At 43.8% G+C, this 24,543-nt stretch overlaps 1 long non-coding RNA gene across 2 annotated transcripts; it reads left to right on the top strand.

Annotated features, from left to right (window-relative positions):
- The first annotated feature begins 684 nt into the window (after positions 1–684).
- Positions 685–24,208, top strand: LOC309392064. Of its 2 annotated transcripts, none has more exons than XR_014175385.1 (3): positions 685–913; positions 23,150–23,441; positions 23,789–24,208. It is a non-coding gene; the product is annotated as an uncharacterized lncRNA (long non-coding RNA). The 2 variants fall into 2 exon arrangements; XR_014175386.1 differs by lacking the exon at positions 685–913 and adding an exon at positions 21,817–21,912.
- Positions 24,209–24,543: the final 335 nt, after the last annotated feature.

Genomic DNA, 24,543 nt, shown 5'->3' with positions numbered 1-24,543 from the left:
TTGCGGAAGGAGCGGAGATCCGAGGTGGTTCTAATATCGGGGGGGAGGTTGTTCCAGAGGGTTGGGCCCATCACAGAGAAGGCCCTATTCCTAGGCACCGCCCGCCCGCACTGTTTAGCGGAAGGTACTCGGAGGAGACCCTCTCTGTGAGAGCGGATTGGTCGCAGGGATGTATGGGGTAGAATGCGATCCCGCAGGTAACTAGGTCCCGAGCCATGGAGCGCTTTGAAGATGACAATCAACACCTTGAAACGCACCCGAAAAGCCACAGGCAGCCAGTGCAGCTCACGCAGGAAAGGTGTTACATGGGAGTACCTAGTACTCCCCATAATAACCCGCGCGGCTGCATTCTGAACCAGCTGGAGCCTTCGGGTGCATCTCAAGGGGAGCCCCATGTAGAGAGCGTTACAGTAATCAAGATGGGAAGTCACTAGGGCATGAGTGACTGTGCAAAGGGCATCCCGCTCTAGTAAGGGGCGCAATTGGCGCACCAGGCGAACCTGGTGGAACGCCCCACTAGCCACGGCCGTCACATGATCATCTAGCAACAGCCGGGAGTCTAGGAGGACGCCCAAATTGCGTGCCCTATCCACCGGGGGCAGTTGTTCCCCCCCCCCCCCCGATGGCCAGAGATGGAACACATTGGCTAAAGCGGGGCGCCGGTAGCCACAGCCACTCCATCCTGAAGATTGCCTCATGGAAGCAACTTGCTTTCAAAGCTAGGAGATGCTTTGCAGCTGTCCCTTAGAACCCAAAGGAGAGATGGTTTCACAAGACCTGGCAGGGGAAGGAGAAGGTCCCCATGTCATCCTGGCTATTACTTCAGAGTTCAGAGACCACATCTCAGGCAGCGTCCCTGGCAGAAGGTTTCCTATTGAGCCAGGCAGAGGAGCAGAAGGAGGCAGGACTGCAGGTAAGAGGATTTTCCAGAGATGATAATGAGATGATGAATATTTTTGGAATTTTAAATCACACACGTGCATATGTATGCACGCACAAACACACATTCACAAACACACTTTTCCATGGGGATAAAAATATGAAAAGGATTTAGCATCCCTCTGGAATTCGTTTTTTGGCTTTGTTCACATAATTGACTAGGAGTCTGAGAAGCACCAACTTCAATCAGAATAGAGGTGGAAGGGGCAGCACATGATTAAATAAGCCATTTTTTACAATTTACAATAGTAGAGTTGGAAGGGACCTTGGAGGTCTTCTAGTCCAACCCCCTGCCTAGGCAGGAAACCCTATACCGTTTCAGACAAATAGCTATCCAACATCTTCTTAAAGACTTCCAGTGTTGGGGCATTCACAACTTCTGGAGGCAAGCTGTTCCACTGATTAATTGTTCTCACTGTCAGGAAATTTCTCCTCAGTTCTAAGTTGCTTCTCTCCTTGATTAGTTTCCACCCATTGCTTCTTGTTCTACCCTCAGGTGCTTTGGAGAATAGTTTGACTCCCTCCCATTTGATGGGCTCCATCATACTCTGGGTTCCCCAGGCCGGCTGGTAAAAACACATTTTCAGGGCAGGGATGAGTTTCGTCTTCTCTACTGCTGGTTCGCTCAGGGATGCGCTTTGGGTGCACACGTGCTTGATGCGTGCTATGCACGCATGCATAGTAAAAAGAAATGTGCATGCGCAGAAGCAAAAAACAAGATGGCGGCACCTACGGCACCACCGATAAAACCAATGTGGGGGCGTGGCAGGCTGAGTTATTACCTACTTGGCCAAACTGGTCTGAACCAGTAGGAAACCACCTCTGCTTCATGGGCTTCTGAAAGAATGTCAGAATGGGGGGCAAGCTAATTTTTGCAAGGATGATGTTCCAAAGGGAGGGAGCCACCATGGAGAAGGCCCTTCTGGCTCCCTCCAGATCAGAGGTGGGTTTCTGCCAATTCGGCCCAGTAGTGGCAGCAGCAGGAGGCTCGGCCCACCTGCCTGGATGCTTCTGCGCATGCGCAGAAGCGTTATGTGTGCAAGCGAGCTCCTGTGCACAAGTGAACCGGTAGTAAACCGGTTAGTAACCCACCATTGCTCCAGATGTACCTCCTGTTAAATTCTGGTGAATTGACACAGACTCATGAAAGAAGGTAAATATACGTGCCCCAGGATAATGTTGCAGGATACAATCTGGGTTGGTCACCAGGACCAGAGGTGTAGTCTTCTGAGATTTTGGACTCGTGCTGGTACCTATTTTCATAAAACGTCTCTGGTGAGAGAAGTTTGTGAAAATTCTGGTGAGATAGAAGGTCCCTGAGGGTGGACTCCAGGACAAGTCTGAAAATTCAGAAGACTAAATCTCTGTTTCCGATGACGACCGAATTGGATCCTGACACAGACCGACCCGTATCCATGATCTGGCATAGTGTGGACAATCAAAAAATGAATATGCTATCTGCCAATATTTTAAAATGTGTTGTTGTAACCTGTAATACTTGAAGTAAAATTGGAAAAAGTTAAAAGAAGAGAGGGTACCGTTGGGTCTTCCTCACCATTGTAAACTTGGCGACATAGTTATAACAATGGTAATATTTAAGCATTATTATATAGGTAGTCTTTGACTTAAGACCACAATTGTGTCCAGAATTTGTTGCTAAGTGAGACCGTTATTAAGTAAACTTTGCCCCATTTTGCAGTCTTTCTTGCCACTTTATTGTTAAAGTGAATGTTGCAGTTCTTAAATGAGTAAAATGGTTGTTAAGTGGATCTGGCTTCCCCCATGGATTTTACTTGTCAGAAGGTTACAAAAGGTGATCACATGACCCTGAGACGCCTACAGCTCCTACAAGCCATATTTACAGGAGAATAAATACAAAGTGAGCAAAGAAAAGGGTTCAGAGGTGAGAGAAATAGTCTGGACTATCCTCCTTTATGTCAAGAAAGCCAGGCTTGTTATTTCCAATCTTCACCTTACCTTCCAGGGGACTCAGATCTTTTTAGTCTTGCTGCATTTTTTTTTGTTTCAATCCAAAACTAGAGAGGATAAGATCTCCTGAACCACGGGCAACCAAATTGTGCCAAGGTTGAACCCACAGAACCAATACAGTTACTAAATGTCCTATTACCTCAAATGTTCATTTTGGTTGTCCATTCAGCAGCCATCATTTTAAAATTAAGTATTTTCTGGCTTTTGTTGTCTCTTTTTAAAAGAAACTTGGATTGTTTTCACAACGCTAGTCATTCAAATGATTGTGTAGGATCTCTTGTGGAGCAGGAGGTTGGACTAGAAGACCTCTGAGATCTGTATTCTGTATTGTGGCCTAGTACAATGTTGGCTTCTTTCCTTTGTTGATCAATTGATTGGACAGCCAAGATTTATGTCATTTAGTTTATTTCTTGATTCCTACAGTGAGCTTCAATCCAGCCCCATCAGATCACTTCAGATCATTAGAATCTGTAGATCACACAACTTGCCATGTATTTCTGTGGTGAAATTTTCCAAGTGCATTATTGCTGGTGCTATATTATTAACATAATAGCCAGTATATAGTGTTTTTAATAACTTTATTGATTTTCAAAAAAAACCCCAAATTAAAAAGGTAAACAGCAAACTATATAAGAAAGAGAAAAAAAAAACCAAGATAGAAGATAGAAATGCAAAAAGAAAAAATAAGAATAGCACAAAAAGAATGACTTCTGACTTTCTTTGGTACAAATCCGAATTACCTAGCCATATGTTCTGGAACATAAAAGATTTGTTGGAAAAAATATCCTAGTTGAAAAAGCAGTCTTTTTGATGTTGAAAAACTATTCAGAATAGACCTGGAAGGGACCTTGGAGGTCTTCTAGTCCAGTCCCCTGCTCAACCAGGAGATCCTATGCCACTTCAGACAAGTGACTGTCCAATATCTTAAAAACCTCCAGTGATGAAACCCACACAACTTCTGGAGGCAAGTAGTTCCACTGGTTAATTGTCCTTCCTGCTAGGAAGTTTTTTCTTAATTCCAGATTGCTTCTCACCTTGATTAGTTTCCATCCATTGTTTCTTGTCCTGCCTTCTTGGTGCTTTGACAAGAAACAATGGATGGAAACTAATCAAGTTATTTCATATATGTGTGTGCTTAAGTACACTTTTTTTTGCAATTTTTCACTAACTTTTGTTGCTGATCTTGGCATCTGCTAATGTTAAACAGTGTACCCTTCTTTCCTCTCTATTTCCCCTTCTTTCCAATTCTCCATGTCCTCCTTTGCTGTTCAGAGATTTGGTAGTTCAAGTAGTACTCAAAAAGTGCAATGCTGCCCTCTAGTGCTCAATGTATTTTTGAATATATATGATCTGGAGTACACCAGGAGCATCCACTCCAGTGTCTCCTCCAATCAGCTGGAAAGGAGCTCCTCCAGGAAGGCTTTCTTCCACCCCACAAGGAAGGTTTGCCAATTTCCAAATGCCTGGCCATTATTTTGACACCCCCAAATCCAAATGCGGCTTGTATAAGCATTGCCTGCAGAATTATATAGAGGGTGTTTTAATCTTCCTGGCCTCATCTACCTTTAAAGTGAAAGTGAGCATGGGTGAAACCCCTTTGCCAGGAATTATTTCAGGGATAAAGAGGGAAATCAAGGTCCTTTAGTGGACCTGCAAGATGCGGTGGACATTGTATACTTAGATGCCTTGGTAAGTCATTTGACACTGGCTGCCTGTGGTTTTTCGGGTGCGTTTCAAGGTGTTGATCACCATCTTCAAAGCGCTCCATGGCACAGGACCTAGTTACCTGCGGGATCGCATCCTACCACATACATCCCTGCGACCAATTCGCTCTCACAGGGAGGGACACCTCCGGGTGCCGTCCACCAAGCAATGCCAACGGGCAGCGTCCAGGAGTAGAGCCTTCTCTGTGATGGGCCCAACCCTCTGGAATGACCTCCCCCCCGATATCAGAACTACTACCGACCTCCGCTCCTTCCGACAGAAACTCAAGACCCACCTGTTCCAATTAGCCGGCCTGGCCCATTTATAGTCCCATTTATACCTCCTGGCAAATATTTTATCCCGGGATAGTTTTTAGGGGTAGTTTCTTAATGTATTTTTAATTTTTTAAATTTTAAATCTAACTTTAACTATTATTGTACAGCAAAGTATATGCTACCTCCTCCAGCCACACCTATATTTATTTTATATTTATATTATGTATGTTTATTGCTTTTAATATGACTGTACACCGCCCCGAGTCCCTTCTGGGAGAGGGTGCGGTATAGAAATTAAATAAAAGTTTAAAGTTTAAAGACCAGAGCCTACTTCTTGGCAAGATAGAATATGTGGGATATACAGCAGTCATCACCACCAGATGGATTCTTAACTGGCTGACCAATTGTATAGTTCTCAATGGTTACATCTACATGGGTGGAAGCATGCAATGGGGTATCCCCTAGGTTCAGTCTTAGGCCCAGTACTCTTCAACATCTTCATAAATGAATTAGATGTGGGGATAGATTGGGAACTCATCAAATTTGCAGAAGATACTGTTGGAAGAAAAAATCCATCTGGTTCAGTTCCAAGCTGGGAGAAAGACGCTGGAAATAACATAGAGGCTGATTGGAAGAAGGTTGTTTTATTGATGAAGCAGAACCACCAGCAGCGTGTGGTTCTGGGACAGCTGACCAAATGGTTGAATGCGTGGATGGATCTTTATAGGTTTCTGTGACTTTAAAGTTTGAACTGTTCTGGGGGTTGTGCAATGAAGAGGCTTGTGACTTTTGTGGTGGGTAATTCTTATTGTGGCTGATGGCTATGGCCTGTTTAAGGTGTTTGGGTGAGGGACTGCTTGCTCTAATCCTATCACTCTGCTTTTGTCAGCTTTCAAATTTGCTGTAAAGGACTTCGAAATATCCTGTCTTGAATGGACTTCTGCTGGCAGTATTTGCTTTGCTTATGAATGGAGCCATCTCGATAGTTGGCTTCCTCTTTCCATAAGCTTGTTATCTCCTTAAGTGCTGTGGGCTATTAAGAAAGACTGGGGGCGGCTTTCTGCCTCTAAGAACATGTTTCTCCATTTCTCTTTTGGGGAAATATAATATTCTGCCTCTTTTAATATCCCCCAAAATATTTCATGCTTCGTGGGGGATGGGGCGTCCCACAATTCCAAACTGGGGTGGGGTGGGGAATAGCCAATGTTCCAGAAGATAGATTCAAGTTCCAAAAGGATGTCAACAGGCTTGAATAATGTGCCCTATCCAATAAAATGTAATTCAGTGGCAAAAGTAAGGTTTTATACCTAGGAACCCCCTCATCCCAATGCACAGCTATAGAATAGGTGATACTTGCATCAATTGCTTAACTGTGAGAAGGATCTAGGTGTTCTCATGGACAACCACTTGTGTATAAACTAGTCAGTTTCCAACAAGCAGTCAATGGGGGAAGCCAGATTTGCTTAACGACCGCACGATTCACTTAACAACTGCAGTGATTTGCTTAACAACGGTAGCAAAGAAACATTGTAAAATGGGGCAAAACTCACATAATCACTGCCATGAAATGCCAATGGAAATTTTGAGCTCAGTTATGGTCGTATGCATTCATAGCGAAATGCCAAAACGGCAAGGCAATTATGTAACCTCATGCAGAATTTTTATTCAAGTTAGGGAAGTGAGACACTTTAGTCTTGAAAAGAGTGATGTAAAGACAGTGAGCAGGCATGTGTTTTATTTCAAAAAATGGATGTTACTGAAAACCAAAATGCAAAAAAGAATCCTGTAAGGTAGAAAGAAAAGTTGGTATCTCCAGAGAAATATGTATGTATGTATGTGTGTGTGTGTGTGTGTATGTATGTATGTATGTATGTATGTATGTATGTATGTATATAAATAAATGAATGAAAGCAGATTTAGAAGCAGTCGTTTTCATATTATTTCACATTGATTTTATTTATTTAATATTATTATATAGGGTTATCCGTATCTTTTGAAGGATTACTGAAAATTATTTAATACTAGCTGAAAACTTGGTGTTGCCTGGGTCTTTACTTATCCTAATCCCTTATTACACAGGAAAAGGAATGAATTATATCTATAGTATTGCTCCCTATCTTGGGCCTACACAACCTCCCCGCTCCCTATCTTGGGCCTAGTTGCCTCCCTGCAGCCTCCTGGGAGCAAAAACGAGCTGCCGGAGGGGGGGAGGGGGGCTCGTGCTTCACCCCCTGTGCTCTCCCTTCACATGCGCGTACAACTCTGCCCATGCGTGCACCCCTGCACATGCGTGTGTCCTGCATGCGCCGCACCCCTTGTGCATGTGCAGCAGAGATCCGAAAATCAGTTGGCTGGCGGGAGGCTCGTGCACATGCGCGGTGGAGCTGAGCTGGGCTCTGCGGTTTGGTTGAAATTGCTTGAGGCGTTCCAGTGTTATGCTGGAACACACACACACACACATACACACATTTTTATATATACATAGAAGAAGAGATAATTATTGTAAGATATAGTTGTTGTCCCCAATTCGGGTCTGAGCCTGGGGCCAAAGCCAATGATGGACGCCAGACACGGGGTGCAGGTTTTCTGATTGCTTTTTATTGGAGTCCTCCAAGGAAAAGGGTTCCTGGTCAAAAGGCCAAGAACCAAGAACGAAGGATTAAGTGAGCTTTATACATTTTCACTAAAGGAGAAGACGGGACAAAGTGAAATAATAAGAAATATCATCTAATTAACATTTTAGCAATAATTCTACAATTTGTTCTATTGGTCTATAGCTGTCCCTTTCCTAACTCTTGGCTAATGAATGCCCCAGGAATCATCTAATACACATTTCATTTGCTACAGGCCTTCTCCATTCCTAACATTTAGCTGAGGTCTGCAAGTTGTCTAATTCTTGTTACCTTTTATCAGCTTTCTAGCAACCCATAATTGCTACAAGCTTTACACATGGATATTTCCTGTTGATAACCATTCTTTGTTCTTGCCAGACAGACCCACCCCCAATTGCAGTCTTCCTGATTTACTTTCAAGTGTGTGCTATGAACTGGCTTTATTTTAGCAGCCAGCCCATCATAGTGATTTGTCCTTTATTATAAAGGACAGCCCTTTATTTCCGAAAGCGGTCCTTTAGACTTAATTAATTATCTTGCTTTTGCTCTTGAATTTAAGTTTTGCAAAGCAAAGTTATAAATATTTTTTCTGTATCTTAATGAACATCTTTGCCCCTTTTTCATGTATGTCCAAGAAAACAATACCTTATGCAGAAGAGAAGTACTGAATTTTTTAAAAATAATAACTTTTTAAACAATTATTAGGATTTTTTTATTCCGCTTTTTAAAAAAATACAGGTAATCCTCGATTTACAACCACAATTGAGCCCAAAATTTCTGTTGCTAAGAGAGACAGGTGTGAATTTTGCCCCCTTTTATGACCTTTCTTGCCAGTTATTAAGTCACTGTAGTAGTTAAGTTAGTAGCAAGTTGTTAAGTGAATCTGGCTTCCCCATTGAATTTGCTTGTCACAAGGTTGCAAAAGGGGATCAAATGATCCCTGAACATTGCAACCGTCATAAATACGAGTCAGTTGCCAAGCGCCTGGATTTTTGGGTCATGTGACCATGGGGATGCTGCAACGGTGGCCAATGTGTGAAAAATGGTCTTAAATCATTTTTTGGGGGGCCATTGTAACTTTGGTCACTAAATGAACTATTGTAATTGAGGACTACCTGTAGGGCAGAGAATATACCCAAGACTTCCGGCTCCTATTTTCTCCCCAGCAACAACCCTGTGAGGTGGGTTGAGCCGAGAGAGAAATGTGGGTGTTAGTAAGATTTTTATTTTATTTCACTTTATGTCCATAATATTCACATTTCGCTTTTTTTCCTGCCAGGTTCACATATTTTCTGCACACTGGCAAACCTTTTCTAGAGATGCTGCAAAGTGACTCCTGCAGCATTTTTAGGAAACAGATACAGAATAACAAGAGTTTGAAGGGTCTTTCAGAGGTCTTCTAGTCTAACACCCTGCTCAAGCAGTTAACCTTCCTTTCCTGCCAGCACTTCCTGAGTCTCTTGTCCCCGGGGAAGGGTGGTGGTGTGGTGGGATGGGGTGGGTCCACAGTGCAAAAGGCGGGGGAGGAGGGAAGCCTTTATCGGATGCACAATCTCCCTCTGCGCCTTTTCATTAGGCTCAGGGCAAGAGGGCAAGAGGAAGTGACGCATGCTCAGTACCCTTCTGACGCTCTCAGGCTGCCAGTGCTCCGCTGCCTGCGGAGGGAACCTCCTAGTGGTGGCTGCCTGTCATGACAGCCTCACCTTGCAAGTCACCGGATAAAGGAACTCCCCCCCCCTTCAACCCTGAGAGCCAAATATTAATTGATAAAAGAGACGCGTTTGCCTCCTTTGCATAACAATCTAAGGGGAATAAAAATCGCAGGGGGGTGGGGGGGAGCGGGTGATGGGACACAAAGGGAGCGTCTCAGCTCGGCGGAGGGCTTCCTTCCTCGCTTTCCACCCAATCCTGTTTTTTGCTCGTGAAACGCCAATTAACTATCGTGTGTCGTTCCCGCTGTATAGTTCATGACATCTATGCCTGCAAGAGCAAGGCGCAATGGAAGGGTTAAGGACAGAGAGTTAACTCCTAGAGCGGAAAGGAGAGAAGCGGCTTTCTTGGAAAATATCCGTTCACGTGGAAGCCTCTTCCCCCTCCCCTAGGAGCTACTGCGGGCAACATTGACTCGCGCATGCTCTGTTTGAGCTCTGAAGCTGCTGAGATGGCTTCTCCCGGGGAACTTCTGCGCCCGAAACTCGGAGGCCGTGCGATGCAAAACGGGCTGGCAATTCATCTCTGCAGGGAGGCGGGGCCGAGGACTCAGCCCCTCCTCTTTCCCCCACACCGAACTCATCGGCCGGGGACCCACGGAACGCTGTCAGTGGCTTTCTAGAGGCTGCATGCCGACGGCGGGGGGGAAACCTAGATGCATTGGGGGTGGGGGGAGATTTGAAGAGGATAAAAAGGCTCTTCCTGGTGTCTCCCTTTGGCAGAGCGGGGAGGGGGGGAGGGAGAGACTTCCGGAAGTTGGTGTAAAAGGTGCCCCTTCCCCTGGGAAAAGGGCGGTGGATTTTCCCACGCCTGGCACAGCCCGCTAGACCAGGTGGGAGAGGCGAGGACTCTGGCCGTTAACAGGAATTCTGGGTGTTGTAATCCAGCATATCTCTCTCTTCTTTGACAGTAGTAGAATTATAATTACCCCCACTTCCCATTGACATGCCTAGTGGTCTCTCTTCTACATTTTAGGAGCCCCAATATTCGACTTGCAGCCAGTGCCCCTAGTGGCAAGGGAGTAAAAGTTGTTATCCAACCATTCTGGAAAACCCCCAACCCTTCTGTTCAACTAAAGTGGGGGGGGGGGTGTTGATGGGAGGGATAAGGAATCAAGTGAGCCTTGCACCAGCTGGAACACAAGCCCAGAAAGCTGAGTTTACATTTGGTGAAAAAAGGTGGAAAATGGAACTCTTTGGTGGAAATATCTCTGGCAGGCAGAAATGTGTGTCTCTTTGCACTCAACTCTTATTTTCCCCAGGGTAGCACATTTTGATGTGAAGGAATCCAGATAGCTCTGATCTTTCAGTCCAAAGACTAAAATTATCCACTGAAACTTTTTGCCTAAAGCCAAGTTCTCAGCCAGGAAGTAATTACACTTCAGGCCTCCAGGGTCAGCGTGGGAAGTGAACTGCATCTGACTCCCCGTGTCTGTCAAAAGTCTCCCCTGGAGGATTCTGCCGAAGAGCTGAAACTTTTATGATAATTTGCCCTGTCGGGGGACATCTCTGACTGATTCAATTATTTATTGGACTCAAAGATTGTTGGATGTTTCTCTGGAGAGAAAGAATAATTAATCCCCGCACTGTTAAGGTAGAGCTAGAATTAAATCAGCCATCAAGAATTCAGAGATGGGAACTCAGTCCTTGAAATTGGCCAGGAGGGAATACACTACACCTGTGGTTGAGGAAAAAAAACAAATCAGACATTTGTTGGCATGGTAGTTAAAAACTCCAGGGGTTTTGTTAATGCCCAAGCATGTCACAGAACTGAAGTAACTTCTTGCTAAGTTAGAGTCAACATTTATTTTGAAAGTTAATGCTCAAGGGCATTGCCACATAACAGCTGCTGCAATAGTATGGCACATTCTTGAAGAACAAAATAAACTTTTGTCAAAAACTGGTCATCAGGCCTGTGTCTAGTTAAAACTTCATACACAAACATACAGATAACTTAAAAAAAACACAAGTGAAAACACTGAAATGATGCATTTCACCCCATGGAAGGAAAAAAGGATATAGGTTTATAGAAGGCCAGAAGGAGAATGCAGACTCCGAAGAAAATCTTGTTTTGAAGCCTTTGGTCAAGACTTTCTATGAATAATTTTAGGCATTATGGAAACCTGAAGATCTTTCTCTGTGGTGGAGTTGCAATAGTTGTATTGCTATAACAGAACAGAATAACAGTTGGAAGGGACCTTGGAGGCCTTCTAGTCCAACCCCTTGCTCAAGCAGGAAACCCTGTACTGTAATAGACAAATGATTGTCAAAGTTCTTCTTGAAAACTTCCAGGGAAACTTCTGGGGACAAGTTGTTTCACTGATTAATTGTTCTGTCAAGAATGCTATTCCCCATACCTTTAAAAAAAGTTAATTATGTGATTATTTGGATATAGAATTCTGGATAGTCACAAATCTAGGGATTTGCATGAATGGATTAGTTAGCAACTTTTCTTTCATTTCCAGTCCTACCAATTTGGAAACTAAAAAACATTAGCCAATTGGGGGATCCACTAACTTGTTTCAAAGGGCAACATCCAAGGTTTGCCTTCACTGTTCTTTGAAACAAGCTATGATTGCTCACCCCAGATAAGAAGGCGATTACTATTGTCTCAGAAAATTGGCATGATTCTTGAAGTGACCAATAGATGGTGGTAGTGGTGGGTTCCGGATTTCGTTCCAACCGGTAAGGTTGGAACGGCCCCGGCGTCACCCACATGGATGCGCGCATGCGTCATACTTGCCTGCAACAGTTCCGCAAGCCTCCGCAGTGCTGCAGCTGCTCGGCGGAGCGTCGTGCAGGTGCTGTACGCGCCATGTGCATAAGCACCAAAGGCTTAAAGCACAGGTAAGGAGCGGAGCACTGGTATCCTGTTCTCTGGGCAGCCTCTGGTATGTCCGTACCGGGGTGTACCTTCTGCAACCCACCACTGGGTGGCAGTCTCTAGGATGATTTATTTTTCACTTCATCTTTTAGGTTTCCTAGCAGTGGCTTTATTACATGTAGTTCCCTCTCTACATGTAGAACTTACAACAGTTCATTTAGTGACCATTCAAAGTTACAACATCACTGAAAAAAATTACTTCTGACCATTTTTCACACTTATGACCATTGCATCATTTCCATGGTCACATGATCAAAATCCAGATGCTTGGCAACTGATTCATATCGATGACCATTGCAGTGTCCATGGGTCATGGACCTTTTGCGACCTTCTGACAAGCAAATTCAATGGAGAGACCAGTTTTATTTAACAAACGTGTTACCAACTGCAGTGATTCACTTAACAATCGTGGCAAAAAAAGTTGTAAAATGGGGCAAAACTCACTTAATGTTTCACTTAACAATGGAAATTTTGGGCTCAATTTTGGTCGTAAGTTGAGGACTACCTGTACTGCTGTAATGATCTTGTTTACATTAGATGCAAAGTTTCAGGCGACGCAGTAGACATAGCTCAGAGTCCTCGACTTACATTCTTGGGTGAGTTGTCTGATTTTACAGGACTTTCAGTGCCGTTTTATAAGAATAACTACAGTTTCCTCCTGATCATAGACAGATCATCCACTGGACAGTGCCCTCAGTAAATATGGAAGGAGCAGCAGGTTTTAAGTTTCAGAAGGGAACAGCGCAAGCGCATAAATAATTTATGGAGCAGAATGTGGTGCTGTATATGGCAGTGATGGCTAACCTTTTCTGGTCCGAGTGCCCAAAGCACATGAGCGTCCAACCCCCCAAAACGCAATGCCTGCACCCCTGTGCATGTGCCCCGTGCCCCATGTGCGTGTCACCCCCATGGACGCGCCCCATCCCCATGCATGTGCGCATGACCCCCTGCACACCTTCTGCATGTGACCCCCCCTGCCCGTCCACCTGTCCCCACGCATGTGCAGCAGAGACCTGAAGACTAGCTGGCCGATGGGAGGCACGTGCGCATGTGTGGTAGAGCTGAACTGGGGTGACGGCTGGACATCCAGATGTAACTCTCTTCAATGAATTTGGAGAATTTCTTGTGGGAAACGAAGGAAAGCAGACATGCAAAGTTTTCATTCCTTTGGAATCCTGGGAAGTTCTATGCCAAGGCCAAATCACTATGGCCAACACATGGGACAAGAATTACACTAATACTGAAAAATGGTGGAATAGAATAATTACTGAAGGATGCAAAAGAACCAACAAAATGAAATGTGAATGCCAATTAAAATAATTTTGTAATTATTTTAAATAATTAAATTGAATTGTGGAAATTGTCCCATGGCGAGTTGTCCTGTGGCGAGATGGTTGTGGCAAATGGGCTGCAATGAGTTGTCTGGCTCCATCCTGGAAAGGGGGAGAACCTGTGTCCCATGTTCCCCTATCAACCACTTCCATGAAAAGAGCACTCGGTAAGCAAAGTCCAGACTGCCATGTTGCTCCCAGAAAAAGCCCTGGATAGCCAGGAAGGAGGAAGGGATCTGGGCGAACTTGTTTTCTTTTCTGGGAAGACATTAATCTGGTTTATTGGTTCTGGGATTGCATTTTAGCCTGTGGTGGCATTCAACCAGTGTAACAACTGGTTTGCTGAGCGCGCTATTTATGTATATCTTTCCATGTGGCATATTTAAGTATATCTTTCCATGTGACAACATTGAAGAAATGACACTTGGCTACAATGTAAAGTATACAGCTTGTGCTGTCCCCTCAAAATAACTCAACACACAGCCATTAATGTCTAAACAACTGGCAACAAAAGTGAGTACACCCCTAAGTGATAATGTCCAAATGGGGCCCAAAGTGTCAATATTTTGTGTGGCCACCATTATTTTCCAGCACTGCCTTAACCCTCTTGGGCATAGAGTTCACCTAAGCTTCACAGGTTGCCACTGGAGTCCCACTCCTCCATGATGATGTAATGGAGCTGGTGGATGTCAGAGACCTTGCGCACTTCCACCTTCCATTTCAGGATGCCCCACTGATGCTCAATAGGGTTTAGGTCTGGAGACATATTTGACCAGTCCATCACCTTTACCCTCTGCTTCTTTAGCAAGGCAGTGGTCATTTTGGAGGTGTGTTTGGGGACGTTATCATGTTGGAATACTGCCCTGCGGCCCAGTCTCTGAATGGAGGGAATCATCCTCTGCTTCAGTATATCACAGTACATGTTGGCATTCATGGTTCCCTCAATGTACTGTAGCTCCCCAATGCTGGCGACACTTATGCAGTCCCAGACCATGACATTCCCATCACCATGCTTGACTGGAGGCAAGACACATTTGTCTTTGTACTCCTCACCTGGTTACCACCACACACGCTTGACACCATCTGAACCAAATAAGTTTATTTTGGTCCCAGAGGACCACAGGACATGGTTCTAGAAATCCATGTCTTCCTGCTCTGGAACATGAGGAACAAACTTACAATACAATACAATAGTAGAGTTGGAAGGGACCTTGGAGGTCTTCTAGTCCAACCCCCTGCCTAGGCAGGAAACCCTATACCGTTTCAGACAAATAGCTATCCAACATCTTCTTAAAGACTTCCAGTGTTGGGGCATTCACAACTTCTGGAGGCAAGCTGTTCCACTGATTAATTTCTCCTCAGTTCTAAGTTGCTTCTCTCCTTGATTAGTTTCCACCCATTGCTTCTTGTTCTACCCTCAGGTGCTTTGGAGAATAGTTTGACTCCCTCTTCTTTGTGGCAACCTCTGAGATATTGGAACAATGCTATCATGTCTCCCCTAGTCCTTCTTTCTCTTAAGCTAAACATACCCAGTTCCTGCAACCGTTCTTCATATGTTTTAGTCTCCAGTCCCCTAATCATCTTTGTTGCTCTTCTCTGCACTCTTTCTAGAGTCTCCACATCTTTTTTACATCGTGGCGACCAGAACTGAATGCAGTATTCCAAGTGTGGCCTTACCAAGGCATTATAAAGTGGTATTAACACTTCACGTGATCTTGATTCTATCCCTCTGTTGATGCAGCCTAGAACTGTGTTGGCTTTTTTGGCAGCTGCTGCACACTGCTGGCTCATATTTAAGTGGTTGTCCACTAGGACTCCAAGATCCCTTTCACAGTTACTACTACTGAGCAAGGTATCACCTATACTGTACCTGTGCATTGCATTTTTGTTGCCTAAATGTAGAACCTTACTCTTTTCACCATTGAATTTCATTTTATTAGATAGTGCCCAATGTTCAAGTTTGTCAAGATCCTTCTGTATCTTAAGCCTATCTTCTGGAGTGTTGGCTATTCCTGCCAGCTTGGTATCATCTGCAAATTTGATGAGTTCCCCATTTATTCCCTCATCCAAATCATTGATGAAGATGTTGAAGAGTACTGGGCCTAAAACAGAGCCTTGGGGTACTCCACTGCATACTTCCCTCCATGTAGATGCAGTTCCATTGAGAACTACACGTTGAGTGCGGTTGGTCAGCCAGTTACGAATCCATCTGGTGGTGATGCTGTCTAACCCACATTCTTCTACTTTATCTAGTAGTAGGTTATGGTCTACCTTATCAAAAGCCTTACTGAAGTCCAAGTAAACTATATCAACGGCATTCCTCTGGTCCACTAATTTTGTCACATTATCAAAGAATGCAATAAGATTAGTCTGGCATGATCTGTTTTTGACAAATCCATGTTGGCTTTTGGCTATTACTTTGTTTGCTTCTAGGTGTTCGCAAATTTGTTGCTTGATTATTTTTTCCAGAATCTTTCCTGGTATTGAGGTTAGGCTGATAGGTCTGTAGTTTCCTGGATCTAATTTTTTCCCTTTTTTGAAGATGAGAACCACATCAGCTCTTTTCCAGTCCTCTGGTAGTTCCCCGGTGTTCCAGGATCTCTGAAAGATATAATTCAGTGGTTCTGAGATCTCGTCTGCTAGTTCCTTCAGAACCCTGGGGTGTAATCCATCCGGTCCTGGTGATTTGAACTCGTCTAGGGTAGACAGGTGCTCACTTACCATTTTCTTCCCTATTTCAATTTGTGTTCCTAATCTGATTTTTGTGGTGCTGCTTTTGATAGGTTGGACTGTTTTATCCCTTTGTGTAAAGACAGATGCAAAACATGAGTTAAATAGTTCTGCTTTCTCCCTGTTGCTTGTCACCTTCTTGCCACTTTCTCCTAGCAATGGACCAATTGTTTCCTTAACTTTTTTCTTGTTTTTAACATGTTGGAAGAAGCTTTTTTTGTTAATTTTTACTTTTGTGGCAAGCCTTTCTTCATTGTGAGCCTTAGCTTTCCTCACTTCATCTTTACAGGCTCGGGCTATTTGCTGATATTCTGCCTTAGTTATGTCCCCCTCCTTCACTTTTTATACTTACTTTTTTTGTCTTTCAGTTTGTCAGATAGTTGTTTATGCAGCCATGCTGGTTTCTTAGTGACTTCTGGTCCAGCATTTGTGTCGGATGTGGATGGGGGCTGCTAACCATTGATGCCTTGTGGCATTGAGCTTGGCCATTGTAAGGCGATACGTCAATGGGTTGTTGTTGGTCTTTACATCAAACTCCATCCTGTACAAGTAGTCTTTCAGCTTATCCACCACTGCACATTTCAGTGCCAGACAATCTAATTTATGAGTGTGGTAGTTCTTGGCTGGGCTGAGGCCCCTGCTGACATAGGCAACTGGCGTCTAGTGTTCATGTTCCTAATACAACACCTCTCCAAGACTGTCATGGCTACCATTGATATGTAGCTCATAGAGCCATGTTGGATCTGTGTAAGCCAAAATGGGGACATTGCTCTAGCTCCTTTTCAGTTGGTTGAAAACCTATTCACTCTGCTCGATCTACTGTGCTTGAATTGACTCCTGGGACTTCCTGGGCCTCTTGGCAGAGCTGGCCTGAACTGTCGGATATCAGCTGGCTCCATTCCTTTCCTCATTACGATCTGATGGAACACCCTGCTCAAGCATCTGATGTTCTCAGACAGCCTTTCGCCTCTCTTCTGGTACATTTGCTTGAACTGAAGCTGCAACTAGAAATTTCTCGGTTGACCTAAACTCATCCTGCAATAGACAGAGGTAATCATGCACTGGGCAGGGCCCTGTTGTGGCCTGCTGGTAGCCAGCACAGCTGGCAGCAGAGTCAGACAGTGAGGAGATAGGGAAGGAACATGGGCTGTCCTGAGAGCGGAGGAAAGCTCAGACGAGGCTCTATGTCAGAGGCAGAGAGGAAGCTAGACAGCAGCGAGGTAGAGGAACAGCTGGAGCCTGTTCCCAGTGTGCGCATGCGCAGACTGCCAGAAGACAAGAACAACTAAGAAAGCAGGGTCGACTTAAGAGTAAAGCCACAACTTGGAAGTGATTGGCCCCTCCCATAGGAAACAAAAGAGTGAATGGAGAGTGGGCTTTTGCAGAAACAATTCGTTCATTTGGTTGTGTCAAGAATGGAAAGTTCTGTTTGTAACTATAAGAGACTCTGTGCCAGGTTTGGCCTTGCTCTGTGTTTGGAAACTACTTATTTGGCAGCTCGCCAAACAAGATAAGGTTCGTATTTGATAAACATTCCTCTGAAAGACTGTTTGCTAAGCCTCGCGGACTGTGAATAAAAGGAATTCACAATCATGTAAATAAAAGGGGCTTGGATGAGGCCATGACTTTGCTTCTTGCTGTTTAAGGAAGCTTGGGTCAGGCTTCGCCTGACTTTTAAGCTTCTAATGGCTTCTGTTGCAGGACCTTTCAGGCTCCCTTAATATCCTCTGCTTCTTTTGTGTCTTTGGGATATCCCCTCTATTGTCTGCATCAGTGGTGGGTTGCAGGCGGTATGCCCTGGTACGGGTATACCGGAGCCTGCCCAGACCACCAGATACCGTTCCGGTACTGTGCTCCGGAGGGCCCACCTGTCCACCCGAGCTCCTTACCTGTGCTTTAAGCTTTTGGCCGAGCAGCTGGAACGTCGCGGAGGCTTTCGGAAGCGTCGCAGGCAAGTACGACGCATGTATGTGCTATACGCAAGCGTGTGCTGCGCATGTCCATGTGGCTGATGCCAGGGCCATGGTTGGAACGGAATCCGGAACCCACCACTGGTCTGCATGGTCTGTTCCATCCTGACTTTGTATTCTTCTTTCCCCTCTTGTACTGGTTATATCCTGGAAAAGACACACACTTGCATTTAAAACCATTAAAGTGTCCCATTTTATTTATTTATTTTTATTTTATTTTCTTCGAATTTCTAGACCGCCCCCTCTCCCGAAAAGGACTCGGGGCGGTGTACAGTCCACACAACAAACAATAAGTATCAAATACAAATATAAATACAGATATAAATACACATAAGGAGGAGGTTAAAAATTTAAAAAGAACTGTACGGAAGAATATAAATCTGGTTCTAAAAACCCTAAAATCAGTTAAATTTAAAACCGTACCCTATAAATAACCAGGTAAGAATATGTTTCCAGGAGGTAACAGTTGTCACAATTATAATTATGCCAGGCCAGCTAATCGAAACAGGTGAGTCTTCAATTTTTGTCGGAAGGAGCGGAAGTCTGTGGTGGTTCTGATATCGGGGGGGAGATCATTCCAGAGGGTTGGGCCCATCACAGAGAAGGCCCTACTCCTTGGCGTCACCCGCTGGCATTGCCTAGTGGACGGCACCTGGAGAAGCCCCTCCCTGTGAGAGCGGATTGGCCGCAGGGATGTATGTGGGAGGATGCGATCCCGCAAGTAACTAGGTCCTGTGCCATGGAGCGCTTTAAAGATGGTAATCAGGACCTTGAAACGCACCCGAAAAACTACAGGTAGCCAGTGCAGCTCGCGCAGGAGAGGTGTTACATGGGAGTATCTAGAGCTCCCCATGACAACCCGCGCGGCCGCGTTCTGGACTAGCTGCAGTCTCCGGGCGCGTCCCAAGGGAAGCCCCATGTAGAGAGTGTTACAGTAGTCTAGACGAGACGTCACCAGCGCATGAGTGACTGTGTGTAGGGCATCCCGATCCAGAAGGGGGCGCAATTGGCGCACCAGACGAACCTGGTGGAACGCCCCCCTTGCCACGGCTGCCACATGGTCATCCATTGACAGCCGGGCATCTAGGAGGACGCCCAAATTGCGCGCCCGTTCCACAGGGGGCAATTGCTCGCCCCCTATGGCCAGCGATGGGGTCAGCTGGCTGAACTGAGGCGCCGGTAGCCACAGCCACTGGCCCCTTGATCTCCATTTGGGCACTTTGCATCTGGTGCACATTTATAGCTGTCATAGTATCCTCTGGTCAGGTGATTGTCACATTCTTTCTTTACAAATGTCTTCCTATAAGCAGAGTGAAAGAATGCAGAAGGAAAATAAGTTGTCAAGTAAATACCTTGCTTAAGGCCTGTGGTGACTTGCTTGAGACTGAATGGAAAGTGATGTTATAAGTTCATCACAGTTACATGCTTTTCTACATAATGACTGCGGTGCTTAGTGATGGAGTGGTTGGTCCCAATTGTGGTCTCTAAGCAAGGATCACTTGTATAACAAGAGCCGTGGTGGCGCAGTGGTTGGAAAGCAGTACTGCAGGCTACTTCTGCTACCTGCCGGCTGCCTGTAATTTTGCAGTTCGAATCTCACAAGGCCTCAAAATGAGGTCCAAGATTTTTTGGGGTAAGATGCTGACTCTGTAAACCACTTAGAGAGGTCTGTAAACCGGTATATAAGTGGTATTGCTAATACAAAACACCTAATAGCATTTTCCAGTTACAACAGGTACTAGAGGTGAGTTGATTGATCTATGGGCATGTTTTAACTATCACACACACACACACACACACACAAGTTTCAGAGTTAAAACAGGAGATTACAGGTTCAGATCTCAATGCATTTTAAGAACAACCCCTTAAACATGAACCAGCAGTGTGCTGCAGCTGCCAAAAAAAAAGCCAATGAAATCCTAGGCTCCATCAATAGAAGGACAGAATCAAGATCACATAAAGTATCAGGACTGCTTTATAATGCTTTGGTAAGGCTACACTTGTAATATTGCATTTAGTTTTGGTTGCCATGATATAAAAAAAGATGTTGAGACTCTAGAAAGAGGGCAGAGAAGAGCAACAAAGATCATTAGGGGACTGGAGGCTAAAACATAATTGGCAGAATTGTGTTTGTTCAGTCCAATAAAAAGGAGTAGGGGCATGTGGGGTTAATTGGTTAATCAGTAGTTGGCAAACCACGCTGATTAAATCAGTCAAAGTCCACATTCCTTTCTCTTAATCCTTTTTGCTTACAAGAAAGTGCACATTGCAAGCAGTAAGAAATTAACTTATAACATATGGGTCACATAGCCTCATCATGAAGTGTCCATGAGGTGTCCATGAGGAAAAACATGCATCTGTAAACCAATCAATAGTTGCCAACTGGATTTTCTGTCCAATGAGCTTTTTGTATTCTGAGAAGTTTGACAATAAAAGAGAGCCCCGAACAGTGCTCGTGGTGGGTGCCTTCCCATGACAATCTTACTCCTGTCTACGTCTGCTTTTCTACGTTACCAACAGGGCAACATGATAGCACTCTTCCAATATCTAAGGGTCTGTCTCAAAAAAGAGGGGATCAACGTATTCTCCAAAGCACCTGAAGGCATGACAAGAAGCAATGGATGAAAACTAATCAAGGAGAGATCCAATCTAGAAATAAGGAGAAATTTCCTGATCGAACAATTGATCAGTGGAACAGCTTGCCTTCTGAAAATGTGAATGTTCCATCACTGGATGTTTTTAAGAAGAGATTGGACAGCCATTTGTTTAAAATGATATAGAGTTTTCTGACGGAGCAGGAGGTTGGATTAGAGGACCTCCAATTTCTCTTACAACTCTATTATTCTGTTGTTCTCCAGCAAGTCATTTTAAAATCAGTCTGATCTGATGTAGATGCAGTTCCATTGAGGACTACACATTGAGTGCCTTTAGTCAGCCAGTTACGTATCTATCTGGTGGTGGTGCTGTCTAACCCACCTTTTTCTATTTTATCACGTAGTAGGTTATGGTCTACTTTATCAAATGCCTTAATGAGTTTCCTGACTGAGCAGGGGGTTAGACTTACAACTCTATTATTCTGTTGTTCTCCAACAAGTACTTCTAAAATCCGTTCAATCTTAAAATCAATATATGCACATCTAGTAGAACAGAAAATAAAAAATAGATCTACGTCTTAACATTGAGCAGTATTCAAAGGTATTGCTTCTTTGAAGGGAAGGAGCAATAGAACTCGGTCTCCTTAGAGTACAGATGTACCAAACTCCCCTAGCAGTCTCTCAAGATGTTAAAACCAATAACACCATCAGTGAATTGCCTGAGGGTTGAACAAACACCATCTAGCACCATCATCACTTTCTGGACAAATCCCAATAGGAAAGCCACAGTTTCTGCAGAACTGTGCCCCTAGAGCTATTTTCGCAAGCATGTTTTTTCTCCAATTGCACTTCTGTATATGGAGCCATAGACCAAGCTGAGGATTTCTCACAGGACATGTTGCTTCCCACTGTACTACTGTGCTACGTTTTCTGCAACTGCCTTTCATCTAAACATCAGACTGGAGCAAGAGGCAAGGGATGTTGCATCAGCAAAAGATAAATGTGTCTGGTCATGCTCAACATTTGACATAAGATAGGCAGGGGCTGTGCTGTTGAATGTTCTTTTCTCCCCTTTACAGGTGACGCTTGTCTGGCTTCTGAATCAGGACAGCAAGGGACAATTTCCATGTTGTGAGAGCACTTGGGATTCTTCCGATAGTTGTTGATTTAAAAAGGTTATGTGTTGTGGAATGGTCTTCCTGCTTTTGCTTTTGATAATGCTGATGCTTTTGCCACAGACAAATTATGGGAAGCTCAGACCCAAATGCCCACTGAGTTTGGAGCAGCAGAAAGGAATAAGATCGTGGAACCATTACAGACCAGGAGACCATGTCGTCAACGTGGTCCTAACTGCAACACACGATCAATTTTCCCCATTCTATTTCAATAACAGTCCCTTTGTTGAGCCTAAACTGTAAGTAATTCAGTGTGTGATAGAAATGCATTCCCTCCATTTCCAGTTCTGAAGATCTTATTCCTTTCTTTTTATTCCACTTCTTCCTAACTCACAGAACCTGTCCAATTTCTTGGATCATATTAACTTCTTTTAAAAAAATAGTTTTTAGTAAAAAAATGTATATGTACAATAAGAAATACATTCAAAGAAAATATATAGTAAAAATGAAAGAGAATGGAATAATAGGGTTGGGAGGGTCCTTGGAGATCTTCTAGGCTAGCCCCCTGCTGAAGCAAGATATCTTATACAATTTCTGACAAATGGTTGTCCAATCTCTTCTTGAAAACCACCAGTGATGGAGTGTCCACAACTTCTGAAGGCAAGCCATTCCACGGAATAATTATCCTATTTGATCTTCCAATTTCATAGTTGTGTTAATATATTGGTCTTCAGATTAATTAAAAATCTGCAAGCATACCAAAGTCCTTCAATTTTCCCATTAATGTTTCTACTCCCTTTTATTGAGCAACAGATCACCAGCATATGATCTTAACTTATAAGTATCTTTTAAAGACTTTACTCCCATAATTCTCTTATCTTGGGCTATGTCTCTATTCAACAACTCAAGAACTAAAGCGGACAAGAGTGGAGACAGTGGGCTTCTTTATCTTATATCTTTTTAATCACTCAACATTTTGTTAATTTATCTGAAAAGCCAGCCATGACGTTCGCCCTCAAGTGGACCAATGGGAAATGCATGATGAGGTTGACTCACCATTCCACCTTCCAAGGTTGATAAAATGAGGACTCAGATTGTTGGGGGCAATATGTTGACCCTGTAAACCATTTTGAAAAGGCATCTCCATCCCATTTTCTCCGTACTTATAAAATTAAATGCTGATCAGTGATTACCGTTAGCCTTTGGTTTGGATTACTATTGACTCTTTGTGGAAGAATAAATTGAATCTATATTTTTTTTTATTGTTGCTGATAATGTGATGTACATTTGTTTGCAGTGGAGGATATACTGACTATTGGAGATTCACACCTTTCATTTTGGCAATTCATGGGGTCAATAAGAACTCCCAGCTCTTGCACAACCTCACTCTTGGCTACAACATCCGTGACAACTATATGAACACACTTGGCACTTCAGATGCCTTGCTGGATATGCTCTCTACTGGAGAAGCCAATGTTCCCAACTACAGCTGTGGAAGGAAGGACAACCTGTTGGTTTTTATTGATAAAACTGAAGATGACATCTCCATGCAGCTATCCACTATGGTGAACATCTACAAAATTCCACAGGTTTGTGTGTGTGTATTTGTACATCTGGTAAGGCGAGTGATAGTTCCTGTCTATCTTTTCCATGAAATTCCAAAGTTGCTTTTCCCTTTATAGATGGTTATGGCTATGGATTTGGATCCACAGTGGGAAAGGTAAGGAGGAAAGCAATCGTATCCTAAAATAACTTCCAAGTACATTTGGGATATCTGCTATATAGAACTCACTAGATTCAAAAGGTGAAAATGAGAAGAAAGTGTCTTTTGTATGGATCCTCTGTACAAAGAGAACGTGTAGCAAAGAAGAGAGGCCAATATTTTTGCCTTGATCTGACTCCAAATGAAATGTAGCATTCTTCTTTTCTTTTTCAGGTCACTTACGAAGTTGTTTCACATGCGCTTGATGATAAAACTCAATTTCCCTTTTTTTACCGTTGGGCCCCTAAAGAAGGAATCCAGTATCTAGGAATTGTCAAGCTGCTCCTCCATTTCAGATGGACCCTGATCGGTCTGGTTGCTTCAGAGACAGAGAATGGAGAGAATTTTGTCAAGATGTTGACCCCTCTACTTGTCAGGAATGGAATTTGTGTTGTTGTATCATATAGGTTCTCTGTAGCTAGACAGTACACACCTAACATCAACAATGACTTCTTTAAGTGGAGACAAGTCAATGTCTTTGTTTATTTTATAGAAATGACTACCCTCATACAAGGAATGGTCATTGTACATCTGGCCCTTGAAGGCTTACAAAAACCGATCGAAGGGAAAGTCTGGCTCACCACAGCCTTGTGGGATTGGAATACAATAAATAATAAGAGTATTTTATCATATTTCCATAGCATTTGGTTCTTTGTTATCCAGCAAAAAGAAGCACAAGAACACCATAAACAGGCCTACTATATTAAGAGAGACTTCAGAAAGGCTTTTAGTTGCTCCTTCTCAAAACACGTCTTATCTGTCAAAGGCCAGAGAAGATGCATTGAGAAAGAGCAACTGGAGACCACAGAAAAAAGTGGGAGGACTCGGTTTTTCGTTGGTCACCATCTTTCCAGTGTCATTAAGGCTCTGACCATTGCCTTGAATGCTGCCTATTCCTCCAGATCCAGGAAAAGGAAGGAGGGCAAAGA

Source organism: Natrix helvetica (assembly GCF_964273705.1).
Source record: "Natrix helvetica genome assembly, chromosome: 1".
Classification (NCBI taxonomy): Eukaryota; Metazoa; Chordata; class Lepidosauria; order Squamata; family Natricidae; genus Natrix; species Natrix helvetica.
The sequence above is the reverse complement of the archived record's forward strand: the minus strand, read 5'-3'. Positions and strand labels throughout refer to the sequence as shown.